This window comes from Myotis brandtii, unplaced genomic scaffold (assembly GCF_000412655.1).
Source record: "Myotis brandtii unplaced genomic scaffold, ASM41265v1 scaffold162, whole genome shotgun sequence".
Classification (NCBI taxonomy): Eukaryota; Metazoa; Chordata; class Mammalia; order Chiroptera; family Vespertilionidae; genus Myotis; species Myotis brandtii.
In genome coordinates, this window is record NW_005355923.1 from 1,012,829 (window position 1) to 1,022,587 (window position 9,759).

Sequence of the window (9,759 nt, forward strand, 5' to 3'; positions counted from 1 at the left end):
TAGATATATAGATATATAGATATGTAGATATGTAGATATGTAGATAATATAGATAATAGATATATAGATATATAGATATATAGATATGTAGATATATAGATATACCCAAGAGTTAACTAGTTAGACTGGTCTGGATCTCAGTTTTAAACTCCTAGAAGAGAGAAATTCATTGATTCATTATGAATCATATATATAATCTAGATGCAATCCATGTTATCGCAGTAACAGGAGGCCAAACATTTGCCATTTTCTCATAGTGAATGTGATAAAGGACTCACCTTAAAGGAAATGTTTCCAGGTTCTCAAAGAGTAGGTGGGTATAGGGGACTTATAATGTGTAGCTATAATGTACCAATTCTCAAATTTTTATGGATATGTTTTGACATCTCTTTTTTTTTGTAGATGTACCTGGCCATAATTTGTATAGACTTATAGAATATTATATTTGTGGGGTAAGTTTCTTTACCTTGCTCTTTAAAATTCTGTAACAATTGGCCCTTTGCTCTTTCATGTGAATTGAAGGATTAGCTTATCAAGACTTATGAAACACTTGATTTTTATAGAAATTTTACTGAGTGGAGAAAATAATTTGAGGAGAAATGACATTTAAAAAATATTTAGACTCCTTTGTTTGGGAGTATTTTGTTTGTCTTTTGAAATAGTATTAGACTTCCGTCTCTGACATATCTAAAAGTTTTTACTCTTTGGTAAAAAGCATCCTTTAATTCCATTAATTCATGTATTATTAATTGAAGGCCAAGTAGAGATTGTTAATTTCCTCTACTAGTTGTATTTGAAAATAAGTTAACAAGCTGTATTATATTGAGGTAGAAATTTTAAAAGGTGGCAGAGTAAGTGGAAGCTAACATTGACACTCTCCCAGGACCAAACTGGAAATACAACTAAAATACAGAAAAACCACCCTGAAAAAATCACCTGAAAACTAGCTGGAGAGAACCCTGATAACCAAGGATGGAAAGTGGAGACTGCATAGAGACTGGTAGGAAGTGTGGAGACACGAAAGGGGTGGCCGTTCTCCCACCAACAGCAGCTGAAGGTCTGGAGGGATAGCTCAGCTGTGGGAGGTTCCCACTGAGAACACTGTGGTCTAAACCCCAAGCTGGGCTCCCCATATTAGAGCATCAGAACTGAGAAAGGTGTCCACATAACAGCTGGCTGTGAAAAGCAGAAGGGTAGCTGTCTGCCAGTAAGAGATGGCTGGAAATGCAGGCACACTCTTAAAGGTCTAACACACAAAATTTCATGCGTAGCCACTCACCTTGGGCTCTGACAGAGGGAGGGCAGAGTGGACTGGAGCTGTGTGAGGAGAGTCCATGGTTGGGAGCTCTAGGGGTGGAGCTCAGAAGGCAGGAACCTTGGTATTCTGTGCTGAGTCATTCCCCCACACTGTGGAGGACTTTCTCTGCCTGACCTTTGCTCTCCAGGTGGTTTTGGCTTAGGGGGAAAGGCAGTTGCCACACCCTGTTGGAAGATATCTCACCCCATCCTGTGGTTGATAGCCTGAGGCTTTGAGTCTTTGCTTGATTGTCTTCTGGGCCGAGGAGTATGAAAACAGACACTGGTGTACATTTTGGTCTTTTCCAAAGGCCCCCAGACCCAGACCTGGGAGCCACAAGATGTGGATGGCTGATATATAAGTAACTCATACAACTTAACAAAAGGAATACAAGCAATCCATTTTTTTTAAATGGGCAAAGGACCTAAATATACACTTCTCCCAAGTGGACATATACCGTAGATGGCCAACAGACATATGAAAAAATGCTCAAAATCACTGATCATCAGAGAGATGCAACTTAAAATGACAATGAGGTATCACCTCACACCTATCAGAATGACTACCATCAACAAATGACAAGTGGAGAAGGATGTGGAGAAAAGGGAACTCAAGTATATTGGTGGTAAGAATCCAGACTGGTGTAGCCATTATGGAAAACAGTATGGACTTTCCTCAAAAAATTAAAGATCAAACTGCCATTTGACCCAGTGATCTCATTTCTAGGAATAAATCTTAAGAAACCTGACTATCCTTTTAGATCCTTCAAGTGAGCACATAACCTTATCTGCCCTGTAATTCCATCTTCACAAGACCACCCCAAGAGAGCACTTAATTTTAAATATCCAATAATCCAAGCCATTCCCCATTACTTTTTTCCTACCTTTGTATAATCTTCCTTATGTTCCCTTCTTAATCTCAAATGCATAAAAGAAACTGTGAACTCTTATTCTCAATCATTGAGATCTTGCTTGCAGGCATCTCCTCTGTTTGACTCAAATAAACATTTATAAAAATTCTTTACAGGTTTTCATATTCTTACATAGACAAATTCTACCTTCATAATTCTAACAGCATACTCTACCATTAATTTCTTTTTATCTTTATTGTTGAAATTATTACAGATATCCTCCCTTCTTTTCCCATTGACCCCCTCCACCCGCTCCTGCCCCCCAAGGTTTTAATTTTTTGTATGGTTTGTTGCTGGACAAGCCACTTACTATTTTCATCCTGTTTCCTCATTTACCAAACAAAATAGTTAAGTTGGTAAGTATGTGATCATCAGCTTCTAGAATACATGAACTCTCTGTGCTTGGCTTTGTGCTTGAATACTCTCACAAATAATTTTTGTTCATGATAGTGGTAATTTACTATTTTATTTAATACTAGAGGCCCAGTGAACGAAATTCGTGCAAAGGGCTCGGCCCCCACCACCGCAGTGGCTGCCTCAGTCCCCACCGCTGTGGCTTCATCCAGACATCTGGTCTAATTAGCATATTACACTTTTATTATTATAGATTTACATTCATTTATCTCATAATACTACATGATCATTATTTTTTACTTCATTTGCACTTCTCAACTAACTATAAATCAATTGGAAGAAAGATCACATATTATATTTATATCTGAACAGGGATTAGTATATCATTTAGGTGCCAAATAATATTCACTTATTAAATTGATTAATGGCAATCTTAAATTCTATGCTTTGATTATGATCCTTTTCCAGTGAGTTAAAAATTTTAGCAGTTTTTTTTGACAAATTTGATATGTAAAATTAAAATGATGATTTGTTTTACCATCTCTACTTATGTAAAATAAAAAATACATTAATTTTTATTGTATGTATTTTTATATCTTACCTCCACAAAAAAAGTGAAGGAGAATGTTTTATCCTCAAAATACATGTACAAATACAGAGAGTAAGAGACCATTATACAAAGATTATTTTAAGATTATGAAAGGCTAAATATGTTATGTATCCAAGTAGGGAGAGCTGATCTCAGGTTAAATGACTTCCATTTGGGTTGTGACTTTTACATCATATTTTCACATTGCTCTTTGGACTACAGTAGAACATACATGCCTTGATATTGGAAGCCTCAATGTCCCCTACATACTTTAAGTTGCTACAGCAAACAAAGTCCTGTTGGTCTGAGGAGCTACTAGAAGTAAATCTTAAAACTAGTTATGGTTCTCCAGCTGAGAGTTTCTTTAAGAGCCACTTTCCAATTTCAGTCAAACATTTGCAGTTCTAGTACAAATACTTTTTTCTTTTCAGAGCTAATTCACTTGCATTTCAACTTCAAGATAGTGTTTGCCTTTCATTGTGAAACAGAGGAAGGTTATGAAGACATTTCCAAGGAATTAATAAATTAACTTTAAAAATCCTATTTTACTTTTGCAAACGCCTAATGGACCCAGACCTAACAATCACAGAGTTACACAATTATCGCATAGATTTAGGATGATCTCATTGCCAATTCAAGCTTTGAAGACAAAAAAGATTCAGGTTCTTAATAATAAACTCTCTGTGCCTGGCCAGGGTGGCTTACTTGGTTGGGTGCTGTCCCTTGCACTGAAAAGTTGCTGGTTTGGTTCCCAGTCAGGGCACATGTCCGGGTTCCTGGCTTGGTCCCTGGTGGAAGGGGTGCAGGAGGCAGCAGATCGATATTTAGCTCTCACATCAATGTTTCTCTCTCTCCCTCTCCTTTTATTTCCCTCTAAAAAAAAATTTAAAAATATCTTTAAAAAAACAAACTCTCTGAATTGATAAACAACAACAATGAATTCCAAGTACCGTTATCTGACCAACAAAGCCGAGGGCTAATTAGCAGTGGATGATACCTTCCTCCAGGCAGGAGCTGCAGTGACACCTTTCAATACTTAAGCTGTCTCCCTGACTATCATTTCTGTTGCAGACAAGAAAGTGGATTGGATTTAGTCCAATTTGTCTATCACATCCATCTCTTAGTATTTATTCAAAGGGAAGAATGAAAGTCAACAATAAGTCTAATCAGGCCATTTTCACCAATTAGAAAATTAATTATTTAAAAATAAACATTTGATACTTAGGTAAATACCACATATACCAGAATTAGTTATATGAATATAAAAACTGAATTTGCATAAGACTATAAAATGTTAAGGTTCATTGTCACCATGATGTTAACTAAATAATTCATGGAAGGCATCTCTTGTAGCCTCTATTATATTAACACCCTGAATGGAATGAAGACTACTATTTAGATTAGAATTTACTAGTATACATAATAAAATGTGTACAGTTAGTTCCATTAACTAGGTATATATAATGCATTTTTCTTATGACAACCATATACCTCTTATGACATTCAAGGATATAGCCGTTTAATAAATTTTAAATAATTGACTCACTTTTTTCTTTGTTTATTGTCATTTGACTGAACCCCACAGTTACATAAGAAGTAAGTTAAAAATGAAGTTTCTGTCAACTCTTTTCCACTAGCAAACACAGTGACTCAACTTCCAAATAAAAGCATATCAACATGAAATTGTCCCAAGGGTATATTCTAGGTCATAATCTTTATGTTAATGAATCCCTTACTGAATAGTAAATCATTATTCCTGTAATATATTACCTGTCAGCAGGTAATTACCCATCAAAACCTAAACAGAGGAAAATTGCCCTGTAACACCAGTGACCTCTACAGGTAACATGAAAGAAAAAAGTACACTGTCCTTGGACAGAGATAAGTAATATGAGTCACCTATTATAGAAAAGGATGGTTAAGTGGCAGTAGGTGGCACAGCTAGGAAACAGGACCCAAAGTCTCTGCCTTTGAGCATTACACTACAGGGAATAGATAATATTTAGGAAAAGTCACAAAACCAATTGTATACTTCAATTCTCAACTTAAAGACAGATATTGAATGACCACCCATTTATTTAATATATATGGATTGCTTACTTAATGTATCATTATGGGCTGGGTCTTAAATATGAAAAATAGCAAACAATTAGCATGAGGAATTTTTTAAAAGAACAATGTATCACATGAATGGTTTAAACAAGTGTAGTTTGGTACTCTAACTGGTGGTAATAAAGATTTCAGTAGCCACCAATTCAACCTTTTGATATATAATGGAGTCATTATTTGAGGTACTTATATCAACATTAAATTCCTCAGCAGCCTATGAGTGGTATGAGTAGTTTTTATAGCTCCACTGTTTTTGTGATTTCTTATATTTTTCAGAAAGGGCAGTGAGTTAGTTCTCTAAATTTGTGCTTTGGAGTTGTGGTAATAACTCTAAAAAGTTTATTTTTGTCTTCTTATGTCCTCAATTTATGTAAAATGTGAAGCACAAATGGAAAAAGATGACTTTTGTTACTTTCAGAATATAATAATGGAACAGTGGCCAAATATTATCTTTAAAAGAGCTGTCAATATACTCTTAAAATCAATGTTGCCATTCAAAAACACCACTTAACAAAAAGCAAAAATAAAAGCAGAACAGCCAATGACTTAGCATTTTTATTTCTGTCTTATAGTAGTAAGCAGATCACCAAAAACAACAATAATATTAAAATGTACCAATTCATTTCTCAAATGAAAAATGCTTACTCATTTCTTTTTCTCCTTTTCTTTCTTTCTTCTCCTTCCTTTCCTCCTTCCTCCCTTCCTTCCTTCCTTCCTTCCTTCCTTCCTTCCTTCCTTCCTTCCTTCCTTCCTTTCTTTTTTTTGTTGTTTTTGTTTTTGTTGTTAATCCTCACCCAAGAATATTTTTCCCACTGACTTTTAGAGAGAGTGGGAGGGAGGGAAGGAGAGAGAGAGAAACATGATGTGAAAGAGACACATCAATTGGTTGCCTCCTGCACGTGCCCCAGGGTGGTATGAACCTGAAAACCAGATGCATGTCCTTAACCTGAAATCAAACCCATGACCCTTTTGTGTGCCCCTGATGCTCTCCAGACACTGAGAACACTGGCCAGGGCGCCTATTCATGTCTCCATAAATAGTTAATGACGACCTAATATGTGCCAGGCAATGCGATATACATTGGGTGCATTGTAGTCAACAAAACAGTCATATTTTCTGCATTCACAGATCTTACAGTCTAGAGGCGAACGTAGTAATAACAGGCAGATAAATAAGTAATGAAGGGTGTTAAGCACTCCTAAGGAAATGAACAGTGCAGGAGGCTGGAGAATGACCTGGGGGGAAATCTACCCAAAAAAGTCAGCAAGGAAGGCATCCACAAGAAGGGTCCCAAATATAAGCGGGAGCCTGTCACTGGAAGGAGCAGCCCTGAAAATGCACAGAGAACGGCGTGAGAGGAGGAGCCAGGGAGGGAAAGAAACTGCTCCTGCTGAGAACCTGGTTGGAAGAGGCCGCTGCCTGGTGTGGAGTGTGGTGGGCAGCAGGACAAAGGAGCTGCTTCAGATCGGGCAGCATCTTATGAACCATGATGGGGAACTTGAATCTCCCTTAATGTGTAATGGGTTTCAGATAGTAACTAATAGGGCCTTCTTGGGCTGCTATGCACTAATAAATCATAGATGGAGATAATTAGCACAGGGAGATGGAAAAGGAGGATATGATAATAGATAAAAGCTAAGTATTACCATTAGAACAAAGTCAATTATTTCCTCAGGTTTCTGTACGTGGACCAGGTCTAGGGATATTGTCTTTAAAATATAAAGTCATCATATTAATGCTAAAATGAAAGGTTTATGTAGATTAAATTGAATTCAATATTGATTTTACCAGGTAGACAAATACATTGTCATACTCCAATGGCCTCAGGTGCTTTGCAAATTAAGTAAAATAAAATTATATCTCTATCAATTTAAAAAAGGCAGAAAAATTTTTATCAGTCTTTAAAATGACTGGTAGAGAAACAAATCTTCTAAAAGGGAAAGTAAGGATGATTTCCCCCCCCCCCCCCACAGCCAAATATAAAACAATAAGTTAGTCTGTACATAATGCCAAAACAACTGTTTAAGTCAGTGAGGAAAAATTAGGCAAGCCAGTTGTTTGGCTTAAGGTAAAATTTAAAAACGTGGGTTTTCTGCATTTACACCATATAAGAAGGGGTTGGCCTCATGTAACTACAATTACTTTATTCACTTATATGTAAAATGGATAGAAAAATGCCAACATTATAGGATTTTAGGGAGAGATGAATGGAAAGCTTCTTGCTCAGAACCTGGCATGTGGTAGGCATTTAGTTTATAAACAGAGTTGCAGACCCATCTAAAGAGAATTTGAATCGTAGCTAGAATTAGGGGTTTAAGGAAGCTATGCTAATTTATTAGCACTTAGTTGGTGAACAGAATAATTAATTTCAGGTTATTTTTTTAAATTCCATCAAACAAATTTATAAACTAGGAAACTTCTTCAGTCATAGTTTCTACAGTTTTCTAGTTATAACAAAGTAAGAAGAATGCTATAATTAGATTGAGAACGTAAGACAGTCAGTGAAATTCAAATATGACATTAAGTAATCTTACAATGTTGTTCCTTGCTAAGTTGGGCTTCTTACATGTAAATATGTCATCCCAAATATATTAGGTTTAGGAAAAAAGCATTACATGGAATTCACTTTGCCCTTCAAAAAGATATATTAAAGTCTTCACCTGTAGTACCTCAGAATGTGAACTTATTTAGAAATATAGTCTTTTCAGATGCAATTACTTAATTTAAGATGAGGTCATACTGGAGTGAAATGAATACTTAATATAATATCACTGGTGGCCGTTTAAGGAGGACACAAAGACAGAGACTCAGAAAACAACAGAGGCAAAGACTGGAGTGATGTGTCTACAAGCCAAGGACTGCTGGCAAACACCAGCAGTCAGAAGAAACAAGGAAGGATTCTCCGCTACAGATTTCACTAGCAGGATGGCCCTGCTGACACCTTGATTTCAGACTTCTAGCCACCAGAACTGTAAAAAGAAGTAAATTTCTGTTGTTTTAAGCCACGCAGTTTGTGGTACATTTCTAAGGCAGACCTAGGAAACTAATACAAGGGTGTGGTCACATGGAGACCTAGCTTTCAATCTACCGATTTTACCTCATCAAAATAAGAGAAGCTAGAGACAAATGGAATGAGAGAATACCAATATCATTTCATCATTAACCTAATTTTGTCTGGCCAACAGCATTCCTTAGCAAAACAACAAAACAAAAAAAAACCAACAGACCAGTACCCCCTACATTAATTGCATCTTCTCTTCTAAGTCATTTATGTCTCATTTAAGTGACAAAGAAATGTTTGTCACTGCCAGACTTCAAGAGCCTCCACAGCTGTAGAGAAATACGGTCTATTCCATTGACTTGGTACACCTTTAACAAAAGTGCCATTGTGGTTGAACACTAGAATTCTCTATTGGTGATGATATATGAGACTAAAAGAACACAATCTACAATTATGTCAACATTAAAAGATTTTTAATAATAATAAAAAAAGGAATGCAATCTGATGTTTTTTCGGACCCAGGTATGTGAAATTGAGCTTACAGTGCTATGAATCAGGGAAAACCTTGCTTCTAAGGCTGCAAACTGCATATAACTCTTCGAATGTATTCATATGCATGATATTAAAATAGCTTATGTGTGCCTAAAATCCTAGATTATAAAAATAGCACCTGGCTAAAAACTGGATACTCTCTCTCTATGTGACCATTATAATTTTCTGTGTCTTTTCTCCTGCACAGTCTTATTTGCCATCAGTCTTAATCCGTTTTCAAAAACATAGTAAGGCAGAAAGCCATATGAGGTATTCAACTCTCCTCTCTATCATTCACTTCCCTATGCCTCTGTCAGAATTAATAAGTATACACCCAAAGGAAGGGGGGCTAAGCAACTCATTAGTCCTCCTGCTCACTGCTTCCAAAATGTGGGTGGCCTCTGGAAACTGCAATGCCAGTGCATCGCTTGAGTACTGTTACAGACCCAGGACATCCCAGTGCTAATTATCCTGCTGTGTGTGTGTTCCGGGATTCATCCACTCACAGCATTTTCCAAATAATATTTTTAATTCATGCAGGGTATAGGCTGTCTTTGTTTTCCGAAACTCTTACAAGCTTGATGACCCCTCATTTACATCTGTCCTTGAACGTAAACAACATCCTGGAAAGTTGCAATTTTGTACAACACTTTCTAGTGCACATAAAAGTGCTTCAGACTCAAAAGAGCCAACTGTGATTGCTGACTGCTTTAGAGTGAACACTGAAGAGGTGATGCTGTGTGGCAACTCCCTCAGCAATTCATCTGAGGAATGTGGAGAGCAACTCCACAGAAATACACATGTGATATTAGGGGTTAAAGGGAACCAAACAAATACAGACTTTGAATAGATCTATATGCTTAGGTTTCTCACTCTCCTTGCCCTTAGAGTTAGAAGTGTGAAATCTTGGATTTACTCTTCTAATTCTTTTGTTGCGTCCAGTTTGGATGATTTTATTTTTATTCCTC